Consider the following 23,556-nt stretch of genomic DNA (forward strand, 5'->3'; position numbering starts at 1 on the left):
AAGAGGAGTAAGAGTGTGAAGGCAGAGTGTTCCTGCATTCTAGACAGTGGCCTAGAAATGACAACCTGCAGCAGTTTGACGTGTCTGGAGCAGGCAGTGTTTGTGTGCTTCTGTGTGGGAAAAGGGGCATTGCAGGTGGGTGGACCCGAAAAAGGGCAGCAGATGAGACTGCAGAGGCGGGCGGGGCCACATTATTAAGCATATTATACAGCATGGTAAAATGTTGAAACCCGCTTCTGAGGTCATTGGGGGCTTGTTTTATTATTGTAAATAATAAACTTTTCTTCAGTTATACTTTACCATATTTTTTATATTTACCCATCACAAAAATTGGGAAGGGATGAATGGAGGAACTTTGGACTGGGCAGAGGGAAGTGAGGGGAGGGAAGGTACAGGGGAGTGGGAAAGATAATGGAATGAGACTGGCATCATTACCCTAGGTACTTGTATGATCCGAGGAATGGTATGACTCTCTACATTGTGTAAAATCAGAGAAATGAATAGTTGTGCTCCATTTGTGTGCAATGAATCCAAATGCACTCTACTGTCATGTGTAATTAGAACAAATGAAAAAAATCTTTAATACCCTAAAGCCACAGGCTTTATTTTCCTGTAAACCGAGTAGGTAAAATCCAATGAAACAGAAATTCACTTCTAGAACTATAGTGATCTTGAGACCCTTTTAAAACAGAAATCTCAAAGAAAATCAGGAAATATTTCTAAGCATGAGGATGGATAGATAGATTCTAGTGGTTATTCCAAAATTATGAGACTGGCTATTGACTCTTTCACCCAGATCCTGGGGCTAAAATTTTTGTAGCACATGATCTGCACCTGTAAGAGACTTGGAAGACATTTCAAAAGCTTTTAGAGACGTTTTTGCTTAAAACTGTTGGGAAGAGAACTGGAGATTGCCAGGTGTTATCGGTTAAAATAAGTCTATATTAGCAGCACTTGAGAAACAACGGGCAGAATGAGAGAAAACCCATGAGAAGAGAAGCCCAGGACCTTCGCGTGTAGTTAGCGTAATCAAAGGTCCCCGGCAGACCCAAGACTGCCCGGGAGTGTCACCAAGTGGCCTCTTGCAGGAAAATTCCCCCTAAATTGGAGATCAAGCAGCACTCCCCCCCCACACACACACACACCCCCCGTAGATAAGTTATCCTAATTTTCAATTTAAAAATAGGCGGCGGGGGGCGAGAAGAGGCAGGGAAGCACGTCGATATTAAGTTTCACCGTTTCAAAGGATGAAAACAGCTCGTGGCTCTTACTCGCACACTTCACGGCGCTGTCAGCCATCGACGGCTGGAAGAATGAGCTCTTTTCTTCCTACGCTGTTTTTTGTAAACACGATCCCGCAGGGACACAACATATCGGCTTTCACAGAAACTTGGCACCTGGGTCCCCAGGGGCGGCGCGGGCCGGGGTGGTCTGCCGCTGGCCGAGCAGTACTCTGCACCTCCGGACGCCACGCGAACCTCGGAGGCTGGGAAGCGGGAGCGGCGCCCGCACGCGTCCGCACCACGGAGCTGGGCACGCAGAACCGCTCGGGCGCCGGGACGACGCGGCTCTGGGGAAGGACCCGCGAGCCTGCGAGCCGGGGCGCGCCGCCCGCTCCCCCGGGATCCGGGAGGGGTAGGCCCTGACGTGTCCGCGCGCGCAGAGGGACCAGGGGACCTGGTGTCGGAGTCTTCCGTACAGTGTCCATCCCCGGCCGGCTCCGCACGAGGACCGGAAGGCGCCCGGGGCTACCACCCGCCGGAGAGGGTGCCCGGGCCGCGCCCGCCGTCGCGCCCCTCTGCGGAGCCCCAGAACCCGCGGGGAGGAAGGAGGGCGATCCGCACGTAGCCGGAGCCCAGGTCCCGGCCCCGCGGCGCCCCTTACCTCGGGTCCGGAGCCCGGCACCGTCTAAGCCGGTCGCGCCCAGTTCTCCCCGTGGCTCAGCGTAAGGAACGCCGGTCGGAGTTGGAGAAGTTTCTGGGGTCACTTTGTTCTCCACGCGGGCGCGTGCTCTGCGCCTGCGGCGGTCAAGGCTGCCCCCCGCCCTGCGCGCAGCGCCTATGCGCCCAAAGCCGCCGCCGCACCTTCTCTCGGGCCGCCCCGCCCTGGCCGCGGGCCCCGCCCTGGCCCCGCCCCTGGCCGCCGGCCACGCCCCGCGCCAGCCCCCAGCCAGCCCGCCCCAGACCCCGCAGCCCGCCCAGCACCGCGGCCGCCGCGGTGTCTCCAGGCGCCTTGGTTGCAACATCCCACTAACGAAAACAACTCAACAAGTTCGAGCCAGAGAGCCAGTCGCTCTGCCCAGGACTGCAGAGTGTGATGAGCGAATACCATCCTGTCCGCTCCCCAAAGAATTCACGTCAAGATGCTCCCCCGGCCTCACCAGGAACCAGTGCAGCAGGAGCTGGTGTCTCGGTAGCAGCAGAGACTTCCCAACTCTTCCCCGGCTGAGACCGCAGACGTGGAAATGGCTTAAAGGCGGTGGAGGCAGTTGAGACTCCAGAATCAAGCAGATTTGGGATGCTCCAGGTGCAGAAGCTGTAAGGTTTACTGGAGAAACTTGGGCGCTCAGTGGGCGGGGATGAGAGAAGCGTGAGGAAGCTGAGCCGCGAGAATAAAAAAATAATCGCGGACCCGGCCTACCGAGGCTCTGCCCTGCAGAGGAGAGGGCAGGGAAGGTAGCTGGAAGTGATATGCTACCACGGGGTCTCCAGGAAGCAGGCCCAAGACAGGACCAGGAGCGGAGGATTCTCTTTGGGGAAACGGCTGTAGAATTAAGTAGGAAGGCAGCTAGGGAGAAAGCCTGACATTTTGGAGGTCTGAGCCCAAATGAAGGACAGAGGGAAGCCACCACATAACGCCCTATAGTCTAAGATCATTGGTGAGTCCTGCAACCAGATTCACCCTTTTTGGGGACACCGATTGTCCTGGGAGCAGCCAGGTGGAAGTGTGTCCTCGGGCACAACCCCACAGCTGAATCTCAGCGCAGCTCTAGGGCCCTTGGTCAGTTAAGCTCCCAGATAGTTGGAGCTCCGTGCAGGTCTAGGAGGAGCATTCTCTCAACCGTTCTCACAGTCTAGATGACCCATGGTTTTAAACCCCAAGGGTTGGCTGGGATCAGACAGACCTGCGCTCCACGGCTTCTGTGCACACTGAGCCAGCAGTGCCAGACTCTCCCCACTATTTAGGTCCTGTCTCCAGATCCTCACACTCAAGGCTCCGCCTAGGAAATTGCACCCCTCCCCCCCACACACACACTCTGCTCAACCTTCCCTGCTCAATTCCAGCATCACCTCCTTGAAGGCACAGTTCCTCCTTAGGATGTTACTTCTTCCACCTTTATTAGTCTGGGGGGATTTGTGGGTGTGTTTATTTTTGTTACTTGTATTGCAATTCTTCAGTTTTAAAATTCTTATTTTTTTCAGATTCTGAAAGTAATATGTTTGTTGCATGAACTTAGAAAAATACATACAACCCAGGTAACTCCAATCCTCTCTTGTAGAGACTGTGTCCCTTGATAGCCAAATAACCAGAATCTGAGCCTCCATCCCATGTATATCAGTCTGGGTCCAATCAAGAGAAAGAAACCACACAGTGATTTGAACAGTGAATGTTTAATATGAAGAACTATCGATTGTAATAAGATTTGGAGTAATGAGGGACTGACCAGCAAGAAGTAAAGAGAAATCAAAAGAAAATATGAATAGCAGGTACAAAAGCTTAAGAAATAGCCACTAAGCCTCAGGCTGAGATAAAGCCCTCAAGAGCAAGCCTCCTTTCCCCCTGGGGCTGAGACACAGATCCTGATAAGTTAGGGATGTCACAGCCACGGCTCACTGAATTGAAGAGATGTCACCTTGGTGTCATGTCTGCGGAGCCTGCTGGAAATCCACCCTTTAAAACTTGCTGGAGCCAGGCACGGCAGGAGGATCATGAGTTCAAGGCCACCTTCAGCAATTTAGCTCTGAGTAACTTAGCAAGACCCTGTCTCAAAATAAAAAAATAAAAAAGGGCTGGGGATGTGGCCCAGTGGTTAAGTGCTCCAGGTTCAATCCCCAGTACTAAAACCCCCCCATCAAAAAACAAAAAAAACAAACAAAAATAAAAACCTTGCTGGAATATTCATTACAAAAGTACCTGAAGGACAAGGTTTGGGGGAAAAGCTGTGCATACTGAAGAAGTCTGCTCAACAGGAGTACAGCCACCAGAAGACAAAACTGCCTTCTTATACGGTCTCACTGGCCCCTTATTGACACAGCCTAACAAGTCTGCAGACAAGGCAGTTATTTAAAGGGCCCAGATCCATATTTTTACAGAGAAGGCAAAAAAGATGAATTTGGGGCTGAGAGGCAACATGTTGATAACTGGAATTCTGTGTCACCTCAGAAAGGCCAGGCATTGCCCAGGGCCCTCTCAAACCTTCCTGCTCATTCCAGAAGAATACTAACATTTTTTACAAATTTCTCCTGGCTGGCACTTGACCCTGAACCAGCTGTTTTGTCCTGACCTGAACTTCCTGTGCAAGCTGTCTCTTAGCATTCTTCCCCACAGCTTCACCATAGCTGGAGACACAGATTCCTCCTCTCCCAGGTCCTCAAAGCACAGCTATGACTAAACTGTGAAATTCAACAAAATTTGACAGAATCTTTCAGGGCGGGTGGGAGTAGGACATAGGAATTACAAAAGGGAAGAGAAAAAAACTTAAGACCAAATAATAATGGTTCTGAAGACGTGAAAACATTTGTGGGCCCTGGGCAGGGAAACAGCAAGTCCCCTCCACATGGAAGGTATATCACTGTGTGCCCCACTGAAATCCAAGTTGCAATGCTGTCAGGGCCAGAGGGGGAAAAAAGGTTCTTCCTTACCCTCAATCTGAGTCCCACTCCATCACATAAAAAAATCACCTGTGGAGATAGTTCTGTCAGTTAAAAAAAAATGAATGTGCATATCATATTAGTAAGAAAAATTTAGTCCCCAACACCTTGACGTACTCATTTAGTGACCCATTTACTGAGTGTCTACCCAACCCTGGCACTGTCCCAGGCAGTAGGAATAGAATCTGCATAACTGTTACAATTTGAAGGTGATAGTAAATTTAAAAACTACTTACAAGTATTATTTTTTAATGTCTCATAAATACTGTGAACACATAGACAGTACAATACAGTTTGAGTACCCTGTACCCTAAATGCTTGGGGCCAGAGTGTATTTCAGATTTTGAAATATTTGCAGATACCACAATGAGATATTTGGGGGATGGGACCCAACTCTAAACATGAAATCCATGCATTCATTCACACAGCCTGAGGGTAATTTTATGCAGTATTTTTAGTGTGCCTGGGTTTTGACTGTGACCTGTCACATGAAATGAAATCAGGTATGGAATCTTCTACTTGTGGTGTCATGATGCCACTCAAAATTTTTGGATTTTGGAGCATTTCTGCTTTTGGGTTTTCAGATTAGGGATGCTTAACCTGTAATGAGTGTTCACAGAGAGAACTCGAGGGGGTCTCTAGAGAGGAACCCCCCCTGAGGCAGCAACATTTGAGCCAAGTCCTGAAGGATTGATGGAGAGCTGGATCATTCCAGATAAAAGGAATGGTGCATTTGAGGCTCTGAGCCCGAAAGGAGCCTGGACAGATGGACAGGAGAGAAGCCGGAGAAGCAAGTGAGAACCAATCATGCATGGTCAGAAGAGTAGGTTAAGAATTTTGGATTTTCATTCTTAGGCCAATGAGAGACCGCCAGTGGTTTTTAAGCACCAATCTAGCTGGTGATGAATAAACTAGAAGCATCTGGGAAGAATATGGAGAATACATGAAGCTAATGCTCAGGATATAGGTTGAACCTGGAGACCGAGGCTGGCATGCAAAACACCGTGTTGCAGTGCGCAGGCTGCGATACCCTGGGTAGACACTGGGGAACGAGAGACAGCCTTGACAGGTGGAGGTGGGTTAGCAGAGAAGGCTGAGAAGGCCAGACAGGGAGAGGGGGACAAGGAGGAGGGTGTACAGGATCATCCCTGTCGTTGGGTAGGATCAGCTTACCTGTAGAATCACTCAACAGTCAAATAAAGAAAATCTACTCAGAGAGATTCACATTTCCACTCCAGCAAAGAATAGGAGAGTGTGAAGGTTTTAAATGGCCACCCTAATTTCATGAGCATCCGCTCACTTCATGGCCATCAAGGTTTTCAAACTACTCAGTTATAGATCCTTTTCTAGTCTAAAAAGTTAATGAAGAATAGTAATAGCAGTCATCTCATCACTTAGAAATAGCCACATTGTCATATTCTCTTAGATTACCCAAATCTAAGGGAAGGGATCTTGTCCAATACCTCTCTTTATCTCCAGTAACTTAGTACACTTTCTGACACAGAGAAAGTTCCTAGTGATGTTTTCAGAATGAATTCTGCCTTCTTAGAACTGTGCAGTATTTCATTGGACTTTCTGGTCCCAGGATACTGAGCCAATTCAGCATCCTTCTCCTGAATTCTACCTCAAAAAGAGCTTCCTTACCACACGTTGCTTGCTTTAGGAGGATTCTTTTAAGTGATGGCCTTCTGCTCTCTTTCCTATCTTTGACAGTACTTGAAGGAAGAGAATCTTCCTGCCATGTAAACTCTCTGCCTTTCAGCGTGAGCGCCAGCAGCTACAGAAGGGACTTTCTGCACGTATTCACACAATGGCAAAATTACTGCATTTAATACCTAGCTCCTCAGAGTGCAAATGCAGTTTTACAGCCTGTTTGTAGAAGACACAAGGGTTCCAGCGATGGTTTGTCCCACTAGGTGCATTTCCATGACTTAATGCCCCACAGCATTAACAGGCTAACCCTCAGTCTCCCTCCCCAGTGGCCCGGAACCTAGGAAACAGCAGACTGTACTGACTCCAGACCTGCCATCTCTTTGACATAGGCAGAGCCTCTGCAATGGGTCAGGCTAATTTTGGAGAAGTTGAGATTTCTAGGAGAGCCTTTTCAAGAACACATTTTCCTTTCTGAAGATCACTTGGCCAAATACAAATGGATCTTTTCTTCTGGCTGCCTGGAACCTTGAATGATTCGCTCTGCTGCATGTTTTAAATCCCTGAAAGAAAGAAGGAGATAGGTTTCATTGAAGCTTCAAAAATCGAATTTTTAAAAAATTTTTTTGATAGTTGTAGAGGGACAACATGTCTTAATTTTATTTATTTTTATGTGGTGCTAAGGATCGAATTCAGTGCCTCACACGTGCTAGACAAGAGCTCTGCCACTGAGTTACAGTAACCCCAGCCCCTCAAAAAGTTGATTTTAGCCCCAAATTTGATCCACCCTGCAGTGCCTTCAAACCATTTGCACATCCATATGGTGCGGTTGAGTGATTCAGTCTTGCGTGTGGGCACGTGTGTTCGTACCCTTGTGTATGCATGTGCACACAGGCAAGGGCCCTCTTCTCTTTCCCTTGGATTTATTTTACCAGTTTTCCTTCCCACCTACAAGTTAGAAGAGTACATTATATATATTTGAAGGAATCCTGGAAAACAAATAGCCACTTCATAGTATTATTGTATCATCTCTATGATATCTAAAGCATATCTATGCTTTTTCAGACAAGTGCTCAAGATTCCAAATCTAAAAACTTGATTCATGCCAGAGAATCTCTCCTAGCCAGGACCACTAGCATCTCTACCACATCACTGGCATCTCCAAAGAAGAGACAGTAGTTCTCAGTATTCCCCGGGAAGAAGACCATTCTCAAATTGAGAGTGAGTTTTGATCGGAGCAGCCGGACTTGCTCAGGTCCCAGCCTGTCTCTTGAGGAGCCCGTATGCAGGCACCCTGTAATGCTCAGAAAGACTTACCTTGGGCTTCACCCTCAGAAAGGAAATCCTTAAAAAATTCACCTTGACATTCATTGTTCAAGTTTGCTTTATTTTTCACAGTTTATAAAGTTAGCTTGATGAACATATCTGAACATGTATCTGAATCAAATTAAAAGAATATTCTAAGGCTTCATGCCTTGACGATGTCTGATCAACTCTTGCTCACCACCTGGATAGAGTTGGCAGTTATTTTCACGGGTGCCCTCAGCATAGGAAGTGTGTTCCTGTTTCCATAAACTTACTGTGAAATGCAAAACTTGCAAAATACAAGCAGACCTTTTCTCTCAAATTTCCCTTTATGGCTCTAGTTCTACTTTCCAATTCCCTCATCCCATTAAACTTGTTCTTGGACTTCGCCAAAGGCTTCTCTGTTGACTCTCCCTGAATTCCTTTTGCTTCCTCCCAAGCCTCTCCATTTATGTTCAGTTTGTTTTTTTTCTTTTTTTTTCCCCACTCTGCCCCCAAGAGCATAGTCCTCCTAACTTCCTGTTATATAAATGCTCACTGTTATTATTATGGAAAATATTGGGGTTTAGGGTTTTGGTTTCACATTTCTAAGGGGGTAAGAAAGACAGGAAAACAGGTAATATTCTGCCTGCTGACAAAGATAAATTGAGTCCCATATGAAGTTGAAAGTTATTGGCATGGAGCCATCTGGTGCACAGATGGGATTTTTAGAAGGGAACTAATTTTTTTTTTTTTTTTTTGGAGTTATGTATTTAGCAAGTGCAGATGATACAATGTAAGATCAACAGTTTTCCTTTAGTCTACTAACAACAGAAAATAAAATAGCATAAAAACGAGATGGATGGATGAAGGGAACTAGTGTTTAAAGTTAAACTACCTAGAGAATGGACTTCAGCCGGGATGTTAGAATTGCCTGTGTAAAAAAGCTGTGAAATCCGTCCAGGTGGATGGGTGAGTGGTTGAATCAGTACATACTAATCATCATGTGCTTCCTGAAAAAGTATAATTTGGTGATGATAAATAATTTGGGAGGCTATTAAATGAGCTAAAACTAAATCAGGCACAGTGGTGCACACCTATAAGCCTAGCGACTTCGGAAGCTCAGGCAGGAGTGTCCCAGGTTGGAGGCCAGCCTGGGCAACTTAGCAAGACCCTGTCTCAAAAATAAAATGGAGTTGGGGGTTTAGCTCCATCATCAAGCACCTCTGGGTTCAATTCTCAGTATCAAAAACAACAACAACATAAATAAATAAATAAACAAACAGGACTAGGGATGTATCTGGATGGTAAATCACCCTGGGTTCAATCCCTAGTACAAAAGACCAGGAGAAGAAGAAGAAGAAGAAGAAGAAAGTCTTAGGGTATAATCTATAATAATTATAGTAAATATTCATCAATGTGTCATACATATGTATGTATGTGTATAAAATGGATATATTTGCATGTCAATACATATAGACTTAACTGATTCATTTAATAGCCTTGTTGCACTTTTTGATTCTTAAAGGAATTTCCCAAACCTTAGTGATATATTGGAGAAGTGGTGTCATGCAGAAGTCCCTTTTTAAATATTATGTCTTAACACAAAATATAAATACATATTAACATATGCATGAATTCATAAATCTTTTTTGTCTCAAGTTTGAGCAATAATACCTTGAATTTGGGGCTATTATTTGCTTTTTATCCAAAGTCTCTAATTATAAGCTTTAAGAAGTCACAAATATTAAAAATCCAAATTCAAGTTTTCAAATTGGATTTTTTCCAGTGCTGAGGATAGAATCCAGGACCTCTTGGAAGCTAGGCAAACACTCCCAGTCCTTAAAGTTTTCGATAGGACTGATTAAAAGGTTAATTTTGTATTATGAGACCAAAGGAAGAGAACCAAGAACCAAGTTTGCAAACTATATAAGTCTTCCACATCATTTTAGGAGCCAGCCTCAGTGAACACACTGACCAGTTGGGGTTCCCTAATAGAAAGAGACAACCTGTGTGTTAGGTTTTCATAGCTGTGACCAAATACCTGACAAGAACAACTTAGAGGAAGGAAAGGTTATTTTGGCCACAGTCTCAGAGGTTTCAGTTCCTGGCTGGCTGACTCCACTGCTCTGAGTCCAAGATGAGGCAGAACATCCTGGAGAAAGGACGTGGTAGAGGAAAGGACATGGCAATCAGAAGTAGAGAGAGGGAGGGGAAGGGGCCACAGGGAAGTTGCGCCCTTCCAGTCATGGACCCACCCCCTCCAGCCGTGCCCCACCTGCCCGTGGTCACCACCCTGTTCGTCCATTCAAACCAGGACGGACAGCTTAGGTTTCAGCTCTCATAGTGCAATCAGTTCACCTCCAAACATTCCTGCACTGACACACGGGCTTTCAGAGGACACCTCACATCCAAACCATGACAACCTGCTTTACAAATGCAGCCCTGAGAAGGGGAGACAAAAGAGACACTCAGACTGGAACCACTTTCCCTTCCTCCTGTCACCTCACACTGTCTTCATTCATCGAGTGCAAATCTGTATTCGCAGCCAGCCGTGGCTCCCTCCCTCCCTTTCCCCCTCCCTGTCCTCCCTCTCTCCCTTCCTTTCCCCTTCCTTTCCTTCTTTCTCCTTCCTTTCCCCTTCTCTTCCCTTCCCTTTCTCTCCCTCCCCTGCTCCACGCCACACCCTTAAAGACAGGTCTTGTTTGTTGTCCAGACTGGTTTGAACTCCTGGGCTCAAGCAATCCTCCTGCCTCGGCCTCCTGAGTAGTTGAGACCACAGGCACTGCACCTAGCACAGATACAATTATCTACAATGAGAAAGGTTATTATGGGCTTTTGTTTTTATTTTCTTGTGCTGGGGGTTGAATCCAGGGCCTCCACCACCTCCAGCCAAGAAAGGATGCAACTGGATTTGTGGGGAGTCCCACCTTCCCACCTGGACCTAACATTTCACCGAGAATCGAGGCCACTCCAGATTAGTATTCCTATTAATCACAGAGAAGCAGACAGTGAAGCAACCAAAGCCACCCTTCCTGCTGCCACCTGCTCACCCAGAGACACTAGGACATTCCAAGTTCACCTACTGGAAGTGGGTGGTTGAGAAATCCATCTTCTCGTCATGGTGAGGCAATGAGAAACTGCCAATTCAAAAGTTCTAGAAGCACTCTGGAGTCCCCGTGGCATTGTCCCCGTGGCAAGGTAAATAGAGAAGGGTCTGGCTTGCTGTTAGCTGAAACCCTTACCAGCTTGTGCTGAAAACAAGTGGATAAATAAGCTGTCCACTTGAGGGTCACCATGCAGCTTCATGGCCCAATACCATCCCCCACTCTTCCCCACCTGCCACCTGTGCAGAAAGTTACATTTTGCTCCTGTGTTGTTCCCAATCCAACAGTTTCTTCAGTATAAAAACACTAGTGGGGAAGCCAGGCACAGTGGTGCATGCCTGTAATCCCAGAAACTTGGGAGGCTGAGGCAGGAGGTTCACAAGTTTGAGGCCAGCCTCAGCAATTTAACAAGACTCAGCAACTCAGCAAGACCCTGTCTGAAAAATAAAAAATAAAAAGGACTGGGGTGTAGCTTAGTGTAAAGTGCCCCAGGCTAAACCTCCCAGTGCCACAAGAAAAAAATAAAAAACAACTAGTGGGAGAATGACCAAAAAACCCAAAACGAATATGCTCAGACTCCAGGGTGCCCCTCCCTCTCTCTGCTTCCCGGCCACCAGGAGCTGAGCAGCATTGGCTGGGCTGTTCTGCCTCACGTTGGACCCAAGAGCAATGACCCTGGCTGTCTGTGGACTGAGACCTCCAAAACTGTGAGCCCCAGATAACCTTTCCCCGTCTTGTTCTCATCAGCGACACAAAGCTGATGGGAACTCTCGAGCTCCACCCCATTCCCCACCGCAGTCGGTAGCATCTCCATTTTCCACACTGCTTGGGGCCGTTGGCTTCTCTTGTCGCTCTCAGTCGGGTGCCTCCAGCCTCTCCTTGTTACCTCCTAAAGAGCGTCCCAACCTCTCTCCACTACCATCCCTGACAGTTTGTCCCACACAAACCGTCAAATCAAGGTAGCCCTCTCACAGGTCAGGAGCTGGCAAAGATGGCATCCGTCTGTGAACTCACCAGGTCTGCCCAGGTGGAGCCAGCTTTGGGCTTCTGCAGTCTTCCCACTACAGGTTCCTTCACTGTCACTCCACTGTCCCAGCCAGAGTGGGGCACAGGCTGGTAGTGTCTTTATAACTGGCCCAGGACCTGGAACCTAGGACCAGAGCTGAGGAGGCGTCAGGGGTCCTGGTTTCCCCTGAGAGCCGCCTGCTCCTCTCACTGTGCACACACGTTTTGCAAAGCCCTGTTCAGTGATGTGGCGGCTGAATGCTTTTCCCCAGGGGTCCAGAACCTCTCCCCACCTTCTCTGTCACCTCTGTCACTTTAGCCTCTTTCCTTACCATATGACAGGCATCCACAAGTCCCCTTTCCCTCTTACCCCTTTCATCTGGCAGCCGGCCATTGGTAACTACCCCTCACTACCTCAGGCTGGTCAGCTTCAGCTGAGAGTCGGGACAAGCGTGGGCAGAACTATCTAGAGATGGCAACTCTGCCCCCGGTTAGTCTCGGCCTCCCTGGAAAGGAAGCAGAGGCTTTCCGTCCCCATCTCCACCATCCCGTAGGTTATTGTACTAGGAAACCGTCCCCAGGGCTGTGGCTCCAGGGCAGAGCACTGCTCAGCACATACAAGGCCTGGGTTCCATCCTGGCCCCACAGAAAGAGAAAGAAAGAAAAGAAAAAGGGAAAAAAAACAGATCTATAAAGCTACGACCAGCACACGTTTTCAGGGACAATGAACGTAAGCATGACGGAAGGTAAAACCCACGTGGCCAGTGTGTGTGTCCACTTGGGCACAAGCCCTCACCCAGCAGGCGAGTTCATGGGTCAGACCCTGCAGTCAGAATGTCTGATTAAATCATGGCTTCACTACACTCGCCGGCTCTGCTACCTCAGGAACCTTCGTTTCCATGTGTGTAAAACGGGGATAATAATCAAATTTACATGATGGAATTATACACAGAAGAAATTAATTAGTATTTGTAAAGGACACACATATGTAAAGCTCCAGGTGTGATAAATAGATAAAGACAGTTGAGGAATTCCTCTTGTCCTGATGTGCAACGTAGGCCTACTTCCAGTGTGAAGAACACACAGAGGCAGGGTGGAGGCCTACCAGGTGCGGGGCCCTGAATGCTTTCTGGGTGGACAGCTAATCTCCACGTGCAGGTCGACAGTAGGGCCCTGGATCTCTCTGTGGAACAAGACAGTTTTAGCAAAAATTGGCATTAACGTGAAGAAATAACTATAAATTCATGAAGGGAAATTCAGACTGATGGGGTACTAACATCCATTGAATATTTATTCTGTGCCGGGCTCTGGGCTCTTTCTTTAGGTGATTTATCTCATTTGCATCTTGCAACCCCCTAACGAGGTCCCATTTCCCAGATGAGCAGGACCCTGAAGCTTACCAAAGAGGAGCTACCTGCTCACCATCACAGAGCTAGTGGTCAGCTGAGCACAAGGTGGATGGGCCTGACCACAAATCACACATAAGAAGACAGGACTCTTCGTTTTATCCATGAACTTCTATTTTGAAAACAGTTCAAGCTTTTCAAGTTCAAGATCACTGTTCCTACCTGGATGTCTGGATATTGGCTATTAATGATGTTATGGTTTCACTATTAGGTGTTCCCCCAAAACTCAGGTATGAAACAATGCAAGAAAGTTTAGAGGTGAAATGATAGGGTTATGAGAGCCTTAGTTTAACCAGTTAGTTAGTCCCCATCAGGGAGTTGTGACTGTAGGCAAGGAGGTGTGGCTGCTGGAGGTGGTCGCTGGGGGCGTGCCTTTGGGGTGTATATATTTTGTGAGCTGAGCTTAGATTCTCTCTCTGCTTCCTGGTGCCAGTTCCCAGCTGCTTCCCTCTACCACACTCTTCTGCCATGATGTTCTGCCTTGCCTTGGGCCCTAAGGAATGGAGCCAGCCTTCCATGGACTGAGAACTTTGGAACTGTGAGCCCCAGATAAACTTTTCTTCCTCTAAAATTGTTCTTGTCAGGTCTTTTGGTCACAGCAGCAAAATAGCTGACTGAAACAGTTGATTATTATGATGTGGCCTTAGGCCACATGGGGAAGGTGTCCCTGGCCTTCTCTGTGACATGCTCAGTATCCCCTTTAGGTCCCAGGCTAGAATCACACAATAAACAATGGCTGGCTGTTGCTAAGAGTGTAAACTGTAAACCTTCTCAGGGGATGTCTGTGCTGTAATTGAAAAACTGATCGCACCTTTGGGAACCAAAGGAAGGACGAGGTGTGATGGAATCTCAGACACGTACAAGCAACGAAGGCGAGTTAATCAAGGAGGAAGAGCCCTTCAGCCGCCCAGACAGATAGGCCCTGATGATACACATTTGTATAAGGAAATACTGTAATTGCACTGAGTAATTTAGCAATTCCCTTCCTGTGTGACCTCGGCCTGAGTAATTTCTTACTGCAAAGTGCACATCTTGTACTGTAAGTTGTATCTGTGTCCTCAGTCCGTGTAAATTCTGACTCGAGTCAGGTTCCACTGGCTTACCTGGTGCTTCCTGACAGTGGCTGCACTGACAGGCACAAGGCAGCTGATAGTTGAGTCCATATAAACTTGGGGGAGTCCCAAATGCAGAGGGGAGAATCGGCACCCTGTGGCGGGGGGTCACGTGGATCCAAAGGTGGCAGGAGAGTTTACCCTGGTAAGGAAAACACAAGTTCAAAGATCAACTTTAATGCAAGATGAGGAAGGGTGTGGAAATGTAATTTCCTTGCCCTTTACCACCATTGAACTGAACTCGGTTTACCAACCCCCACTTCTAGTTAGTAGTTGTATTAGTTTGCGAGGGCTGCTGCCGTGAACTCTAGCAGACTAAGTGGCTTAAAACAACAGAAACTTATTGTCTCACGATTCTAGAACATCTGCAATCAAGTGTCACATAGGGCCCTGCTTTCTCGGAGGCTGCAGGGTGCACCTACTCTGTGCCTTTCTGTCTTCTCTGGCTGCTGGCAATCTTGGTGCTCCTTGGTTTGTGGGCGGGTAGCTGCACTGTCTGCCTCCGCAGTCACGTGGCGTTGCTCTGTCTGTGTGTCTGTCTCTTCTCTAATGCTCCGCTGCTCTTCCTCTTCTCCACAGGAGGTGGGGGAGGTGGGGTGGGGGCAGTGTTCTTAAGAAGCAGGGCAAGAACAGCTGAGGCCAGGGACATCTGGTTGGCAGACTTGCCCCGGTCCTCCCGCCTTGGTCTTCGTCGTAGATGTCACATTGTCAGCCCTTAGACGTGCCCTGCTCACCTCTGCCAGGCTCCTAGGCCACTTTCAGCCACGTCCTGCACCGTGCCTTGGAAGACAGAGGCGTCTGGAGGCCCCGCCCCCACAGTGCTAGGGGTACACAGCCTGAAGAGGCGTCCTCTGCTCTCAGTTCAGCCCTGGCTCGCCCGTCCTCCCTCCCTCCCTCCCTCCCTCAGCTGACAGTCGATTTATTCTAGCCTTTGGCTCAGGCATCCTCCCATGACATCCTCCTGGCCCGCAGGCTCCACACCGATGGAGGCATCTGCTTGGCAATGGCAAAGGGGGTTCTCCTCTGGACAGCGCCCTGTGTCCTGGACCCTTCACCACAGGGTCCTTCTTGTGGCAGTTCTCAGAGTGCTGGCGGGCGTCTCACCTGGTCCTTCGACTTTGAGGTTCTTTTGCTCTGTGCCTCAGATCAGGTGAGCACACACCTTCACCAGAGCACACACCTGTGGGTGCTCAACGGAATTGTCATTTGCTGTGTGGCCACCTCTGGTCCCGCTGTGTCTTTCTGGTATCTTTAAACACCACGGCTGCAGCATGGCTTCCTGAGGGACTGGTTCTTCAGCAGGAGGAGCTCTGTGCGCCACTACCAGACGCACCTTCCTCCCTCCTGTCCTTCCTCTTTCTTTTCACTGCTCCACTGGAGGGGGGCTTCCCCAAAAGGCCCCCCGTCTCCCAGGGGTGTTGCTCTACGATCTCCAGACTTTACCCGGGGACAAGACCTGAGAGGCATGGGACAGAACCCTTCACGGCCGGGTCCAAACCCCTCGTCCTCTCCGTCCACTCCTCGCCTCAGTCCCAGCCCAGAGGAGTTTCTCGGTGTCCACCTAGAGGGTACCAGAGTCCCTTCTTCATCCCGTGGTTCTCCTCTGGGATCCTCTGTGATCATATGCGTTAAGACAAAGGGATAGTTTACTTCAGATCAATCCTTATGATATGAAAAACTAGAAGGGACTCTAGATAAAATATTAAGTGTACAAAATTCCTGTGTTTGGGTCATCCAAGAGTGATCCAGACTCTGAGGTTCTGAACCAAAATCCCGGAGAAAAGGCAAAGTTGAAGAAGGAAGCTCAGCACTTGGCTTTCTGTTCCCCTAGATGCACTTGCCAACCACTAAGCTCCAAGGTGGTCACAGAAAAGACGTCTGCAATAACTATGTCCCATCAAGGTCTGGCATCTGGACTGCAAACAGAACTGGGACAAACCGATGAATAAAAAACAAAAAATCTGTCATTGCAATTAAAAGATGAGACCAGTTACTGTGGAAGAGGAGTTATCCAGAGCTAACGCACACATGAAAAGAGGCTCCACCCCTCAGCCATCAAAAAAGAAAAACCAAGACCACAGAGACTCCCCTGCATGCCCGCCAAATGGCTAAAACTAAAAAGAAGACAATACAAAGTGCCGACAAGGATGCATGGGACACTCACAAATGGGTGCTGGCAGCATATGTCTTTGTACAGACACTTTGGGAAAATTTTGACAGTAGCTACTGAAGCAGCCAAAGACATACTCAACAACCCAGTAATTCTGTGCCAGGGAGCCTATGCAGCAGCGAGGTACATAAACGTGCACTGTTACGTATGAGGCTGTCGACACCATCATTCTGTGTAATGACCCAAACAAGGAACAACCCAAGTGTCCTTCAATCATGGGGGTGGGGGGAAATTATGGTGTATTCATATCATGAAATAGCATGTTGCATCAAAAATAGTTCAACTCCTGTATGACCCAATGCTAGAAATTAGTCAGACATAAAATAATATGGACTGAAGTTCAAAAATGGTGAAGTTAATCTATAATGTAGGCATCAGGGTACTAGTGACTGCCTTTGATGGAAGGGAGGGTTCTTGTAATGTCCTTTTTTTTTTTTTTGTACTGGGGACTTTACCTCTAACTTGGGATCCTCCTGCCTCAGCCTCCCAAGTTGCTGGAATTCCAGGCATGCATGGCAGTGCCTGGCTTCTTCCACTTCTTTTTAAATGCTGCACCCTTGGCATGGTATCTTGAGCAATGTAAACGCTCAAAGACACTTGCTCTCACGCTTCGGGCGTTTTCCCTTCCTGGCCTCAGGAGGGCATGAGGGTGGGCAAGGAATGATAGGAACAGCCCGAAGCTATGGTTAATGTTTTAAGAGAAAAACTTGTGTTCCAGTTACTTGAGGCTTCATTATACAAACCGCACTGACTACATCACATGGAAAAGCAACAGGGCAGCTTATAACACAGGGAAGGGTTGTAGTCCCTAATTGGAATGCACCTCAAGAGACAGATCTGCGGGTTTCAACAGCACCGGCCAAGCCAGGATGAGAATTCCTTCCTGCTGAGGAGAGCTCTGGGGCTCCTTGCTGATAATGACAGACATCACTTGGCAGCTGTCCCCCTGTGCCAGGCACCATGCCCAGCATTTTGCAAGTGCTCTGAATGCCCAGATCAATGGGAGGAAGAGGAAGCTGCTATTCTCCCTATTTTGCAGATAAAGCAACTAAAGCTAATGAAGGCAATAAACTTGCCCAAGTTCTCATGGCTACTAGGAGTAGTGAAGTCAGGATTCATCTCCAAGTTTCCCAGCCTCTGACACAAGGGCTGAGGGAAACATGCACAGAAAACTAGCTGGGCACAGTGGCACCACCTATCTTCCCAGCAACTCAGGAGGGTGAGGCAGGAGGGTCATGTGAGGTCAGTCTCAGCAACGTAACGAGACCCTGTCTCAAAATAAAAAATACAAAAGGCTGAGGATGTGGCTCAGTGGTCAAGCACCCCCGGGTTCAAACCCTAGTATCAAACAAACCAAAATCTAGTAAATAGCTAACAGTCTTGGATGACAGGATTTCTACACAAACAACTGTTTTACCAGGTCATCTGTGGTAAGTGCCACAGGAAGAAAACAAGCAAAGGGTAATAATCACTCTGGCTACAGGGGATTCAGCTAGTAGTAATAAGGTAAAAATTTCTTCCCCACGTTACAACTTAATGAAAGTCACGCTGAATTCCCAAATTGGCGATTTCCTCTCTAGTGACATGGTAGGGATGAGCTGACCCCAGACACCTTCGGAATGTCTCCTTGAGGAAGAGGATCTTGATCCTCCTGAAGTGGAAGCCGCTCTACCCATCCCCTCTGGACCACACGCCCCTGGTCTCCGCAGGTACCATGGAAAAGCCCCAGAGAGCAACAGGGCCGCTGGGAGAGACAGTGCGGGAGTGCTCCTCATAGGCCTCGTGGGCCGTGACATTTCCAGGCTTTTTTTTTTTTTTGGTACTGGGGATTGATCCCAGGGACACTCAATCACTGAGTCACATCCCCAGCCCTTTCTTTTTTTTAAATTTAGAGTCAGGGTCTCACTGAGTTGCTTAGGCCTGGCTAAGTTGCTGAGGTTGGCTTTGAATCGCCATCCTCCTGCCTCAGCCTCTGAAGCCGCTGGGATTACAGGCATGTGCCACTGCGTCTGGCCCATTTTTATTGCAATATAGCCAGTGTTCAATGTGCAAAAAGCCAAGACATCACTTACCACTCTCCATGCTTAAAGGAAAAGCATAAAGAGCAGCACCACTTTGATAAATATTGAGGATATTATTAATCACCGTGAAACTATAATTTTCTTTTTAAACAAAAATAGCTTCAGCGTCTTTATCATATGCTTATTGTTACGCACCCTTTGTTGAAGTTGCTGTATTTACCCTAGGAAACTTTATTATTCGCATTTGCATTTATTTTTTATGTGCCATGATTTACTTAACTTGGCACATACCCTTGTGTGGCTTTCGTTCCAAACTTTAGAGCCAGGGTTCCATTCCAGGGGCTATCATTTAGGGCCAGCTTACAGTACTCAGAATTTAGTATTGGGGGAAACAGGAAAAACTATTGTTCAAGTCATTTTTAATTTATTTGTGAAGAGAAAACTTTCTTGGAAATCTCCTAACTTGCATGTTCTTTTATTTTTTTTCAGAACTGAGGATTAAATCCAGGGAGATCTACCACTGAGCTATATTCCCAGCCTCTTTTTATTTTTTGAGACAGGGTCTTGCTAAGTTGCTGAGGCTGGCCTTGAAGTTGCGATCCTCCTGCCTCAGCCTCCTGAGTCACTTGGATGACAGGTGTGCACCACCGTACCTAGCTTAACTTGCACATTCTTTTTTTGAGTCTCCATTTGAAAGTTTGACCTCAGGGCTCCAAACTTATGAGCTGAAACATTCTTTTTATTTATTTATTTATTTATTTATTTTGCAGTACTGGGGATTGAACCCAGGGCCTTGTGCTTGCAAAGCAAGCACTCTACCGATTGAGCTATCTCCCCAGCCCATGAAACATTCTTCTATTGCAACATTTTACAAAGATAGAGTTAGATTGAGAGCAGAAACCATGGGTCCTTCACTAGCTTAGGTTGGATTCCTTCATGGACGCCTGTATTCATCAGCCCCAAGGTGTGAACTCCAACAGGCACGGTTCCAGTCGCTGGGAATACAGTCACAGTTCCTGATGTAGAGAAAGTTCCAGGCTGCAGCAGGTCAAGCAGAGCCTGATCCCACTCCAGACCATTCTGGGGTCTGGGCAAGAGGAGGGCTTAACCTCATTCTTAGCATCCTATCATCCAAGAGGAAAGCAAGCAAACCCAACCCAGGGTCAGAGTCCCATCCTCTTTCTATCGCCTGATAATTTTCAGATGGTGATAGTCCTGGCTTGATGCCCAAGTGCCACTGCTCTATCTGAGGTGTGTGTGAGCACAATTAGAAAGGGCTCGAGAGCCAGGTGTGGTGACACACCTGTGGGAGCTACATGGGAGGCTGAGGCAGGAGGATCACAAATTTGAAGGCAGCCTGGGAAACTCAGTGAGACCCTGTCTCAAAATTTTAAAAAAGGACTGGGGATATAGCTCAGTGGTAGAGCCCTTGCCTAGCAAGCACGAGGCCCTGGGTTCAATGCCCAGAACTGCTAAATAAATAAACAAATAAAATTTTAAAATTAAAAGAGAGAACTTGAAGATGCTTTGTGAAATATCATCTTACATCAGAGACTCAATCTAAGGGCAAATAAGAAATTTTGTTGTATTTCATATATATATTTTTTTAACATAAAGGTCGGGGTTGGATTGAACAAACTCAGTATTTTGCATTTAAAGTTTAATTCTGCAATCTAATTTTCCTCATTGTACTTTCTGTAGCTTTGTTTTCTGATTATTAAAATATATATATAGCCATTATTTTTAAAAAAGGCATACATGTAGCTGTTGATTCAGTAGTTGCAGAAAGAAGGTAACAGAAAAATTAGACACTAGCGGCCAACAGACCAACAAGAGGGGTAGAGAATTCCAGATAACAAGAGAACAAGCAAACAGCAAGCTTTTAGCTTCTTTGTGCATGCCCTTGCTAAGGAAATTCAGGAGTCTTTGGCTGTGGTACCGTGTAACTGCCAATCAAAATAAGTGCATAAATCCTCTTATGGGAAACTGTCCTTACTTGCACAATCATTAATTAAGGCAGCTGTTTTTATGATTTACAGAGAGGCAATGCAGAGGCAATGCTGAGCCAACAGGAGTGCGATTCCATTACTTTCTAGCTGTTCGACTTTTGGTCAGTTACTTAGCCGCCTCTGGCCTCGGTTTCCTCATGTGTAGAGAGTTGACCTGTGGGGATGTTGTGCAGAGTTACTGAGAGAAACGTGCAAGGTGTTCACACACTCCTCTGGCCTGTGGCAAGTACACATTTTCAAAAGGTTGACATCACTACTATTTAAGTTTCTCAAAATTTCCAAAAATTATAAATAGGCCTTACATGTAACTTATGATATATATGGAATTTTGAGAATTCTCAAGGGTTTTAAAGGAGGTGATTTTTCAATATAAAAATAAACTGGCTTGCATGGGCTTTTAAAAATTGCACTGCACACTGCTATGCCCTAGAGTCTCCAGATTTCTCTGAGGAAGAAGGAACCCTTCATAAAACTCAAACTCGACTGTGCCCCAAACACCAATGTATCTCCAACACATATGTTTTTATACTTTCTTCAGCAGCCTATTTAGTCTTTTTGTGAAAAGCTCCCTTGATTGTATGAAATAGGCCAAATCAGTAAATGAAATTAGCTGAATTTCATTTACCATGTAGTAAGAACACACCAGAAAAGGGCACATGGGATTTCCATTTCACAGGAAATTTTCTGGAAGGCATGAGATCAGAGACGCTGTGTGTGAGTGACAGGAACCCAGGCACACTAAAAATGGGCTCCGGGTCCTCCTGCAGCCAGGAGACCCACGCTATAGCTTGCTCTGATAGGAGCTTTTCTTCCTCACAGACACAGCGGTTCATCTCATGGAGTAACTATTAATTCACATTTCTGTCAGGTTGTGAAAAATATTCATAGCGGCCCTCATGAACCGGAGACTGTCCCGGCCTCTCTGGGTCACACATGTGGCTTAGCTCAACATTAAACTCACTCTGCAAGTTTTTTGGTCTATGCAAACAATGAGCTAAAAACCAGTTTTTCTATGTGTTGTTTTAACTTAGTAATTGTGTCATAGAAGGTTCTCGTGATGGAGAAATGCCTGTGGAAGACCATATGGAATCTTCCAAACACGAGGGAGAGAAATGGCGTCAGACGCCGGTCTCACATCTGAGGTGCAGAGATAGCCCCCCAACACCAGTTTATGGTCTCCTCAAAGAAAAGAAGGACAGTCTGCTGAGCTCTTCTCTGGGGAAAGAAAACAAGCTTGCTTCATCTTTATGAAGATAAATCTACAAACTTTCATTAAAATTCCACTCAGGGCTTTAGTGCAGCTCAGTGGTAGAGCACTTGCCTAGCAAGGCAAAGCCCTGGGTTCCATCCCAGTACTGCGAAACTAAAACCAGAGCCATTCAAACCAAGGAAATGGATCCTAACTCAGCAAGTCAGCCTTGGGTTGGAGCTCTTTCCTGAGAGAACAATGGGTCGTGAAGATAAATCCCAATGCCTCTTTTCCTCCCTTTCATCCAAGATACAAGGGAAAGCTCATAAATTCAGGCAATCTCTCAGTTTAAAATATTTGTTATACTGATGGAGCAAGGAGATTTCTTGAAAAGGCACCAACCCTTACATGAATTACAAGCGCTCCAGTGTAATTAGGGAAAATGTTTGAAATGTCCTTTTTAAAGGAAGTCTTCACTTGTCATCCTCTGAAGATCTATTGCTGTTCTCTAAAAGTTACTTATAAAAATAGGAGATGAATCAATAGGCATTTCTTATCTGGGATATAGTAGGTGTTATAGAATGAGCCATCAGTATTTCCATTGTTAGTGACTCAAAAAACAACCAAAGAAATTCCAGTGGTCGTACTTGCTCCCAGGAAATATGGCTCCGAGGACATGGCTTCCAGTCCTGTTTGGTTACTCATGTGGACAACCAGATGTGTGGCTGGGGGGATTTCCTAAATTGGAAATTTAGGTTTAAGATTTAGAAATTAGATATTCTTTAAAGTCACCTCTTTTTGGTCTTTTTGTTTGTTTTCAAAATCCTATGAATATCATCCTTTCATGACAGGGAGGCCAAGAATTGAAAAGGGTGAGAATGGACAACTTTGGGTAGAAGGCAGTGACTTCAGTAGAGGGAAAATCATAGGGGGTCAAGGGGTCCTACATGTCTACACGCTCAGTGCCCAGCCCTGTCCTGGAATACCCTAGACATTCCTAAGAGTCGTCGTTAGTTACAAATAAACGATAGCTCAAAGGCAATGAACCCATCACTGTTCAACAGAAGAAAGAACACTGTGCATGAGAAGAAGAAAGACAAGAAAACTAATTAAAATTAGCATCTTAAGGTGTGGTTCACTTAAGACGCATTTCTATTTTGCTACTCTACATCCGAATCATTGATTTTTCTTTGCTATTAGATACTCTGTGAAAGTCAAGTTCATTTTTCAAAGTCCAAGCTAAGTGCTACCCTGCTAACATGATTGCAGAGAGCAAGGGGCACCACAGAGAGCCAAGGGACTACTGGAGGAGAGGGGCCAGGTGGCTTTGGTTCTGTTTACAAATACACCCCTAGCACTCACATAGTAGGTGCACAATAAACACGTGTTTAAGATTTCATGGAATACAGAGGGTTACAAATGATATGAACATTTGGCTAACACCTCTGTGTAGGTAAATACCCCAAATTCGTAATTATGAAATGCATCAATCCTTTACTGGAAAAAGGGTCATTCATACATGTCAACTACAATCTGAAATGAGTCAACTATGAATCTGAAATGGAAGGCAAAAAAATCTAGTGCTTCAGAGGAAACGTGTTCTTTCTTCCTGGATCAGTCTAGACTTCTAAATCCCCTGGTTTCCATGACTCTAGACCACAGGTTTCTGCAAGGCTCCGTGTGTTTTAATTCACTCCGATGATGAGCACAGACTTTCCAAATCTCTTACTGG

At 46.6% G+C, this 23,556-nt stretch overlaps 2 protein-coding genes across 2 annotated transcripts in view; both read right to left on the reverse strand.

Annotated features, from left to right (window-relative positions):
- Tiam2 (TIAM Rac1 associated GEF 2) overlaps positions 1-7,015 on the reverse strand; it is a 218,392-nt gene extending 211,377 nt beyond the window's left edge. The window contains 1 exon segment of the mRNA XM_047557396.1: positions 6,894-7,015. The gene's annotated coding sequence lies outside the window, so the exon portion shown is untranslated.
- A 7,522-nt stretch (positions 7,016-14,537) lies between these two features.
- Positions 14,538-23,556, reverse strand: part of Scaf8 (SR-related CTD associated factor 8) — a 200,664-nt gene continuing 191,645 nt past the window's right edge. The window contains exon 23 of the transcript XR_007109376.1: positions 14,538-14,577. The gene's annotated coding sequence lies outside the window, so the exon portion shown is untranslated. The remainder of the gene's footprint in view (positions 14,578-23,556) is intronic.

Source organism: Sciurus carolinensis, chromosome 7 (genome assembly GCF_902686445.1).
Source record: "Sciurus carolinensis chromosome 7, mSciCar1.2, whole genome shotgun sequence".
NCBI lineage: Eukaryota > Metazoa > Chordata > Mammalia > Rodentia > Sciuridae > Sciurus > Sciurus carolinensis.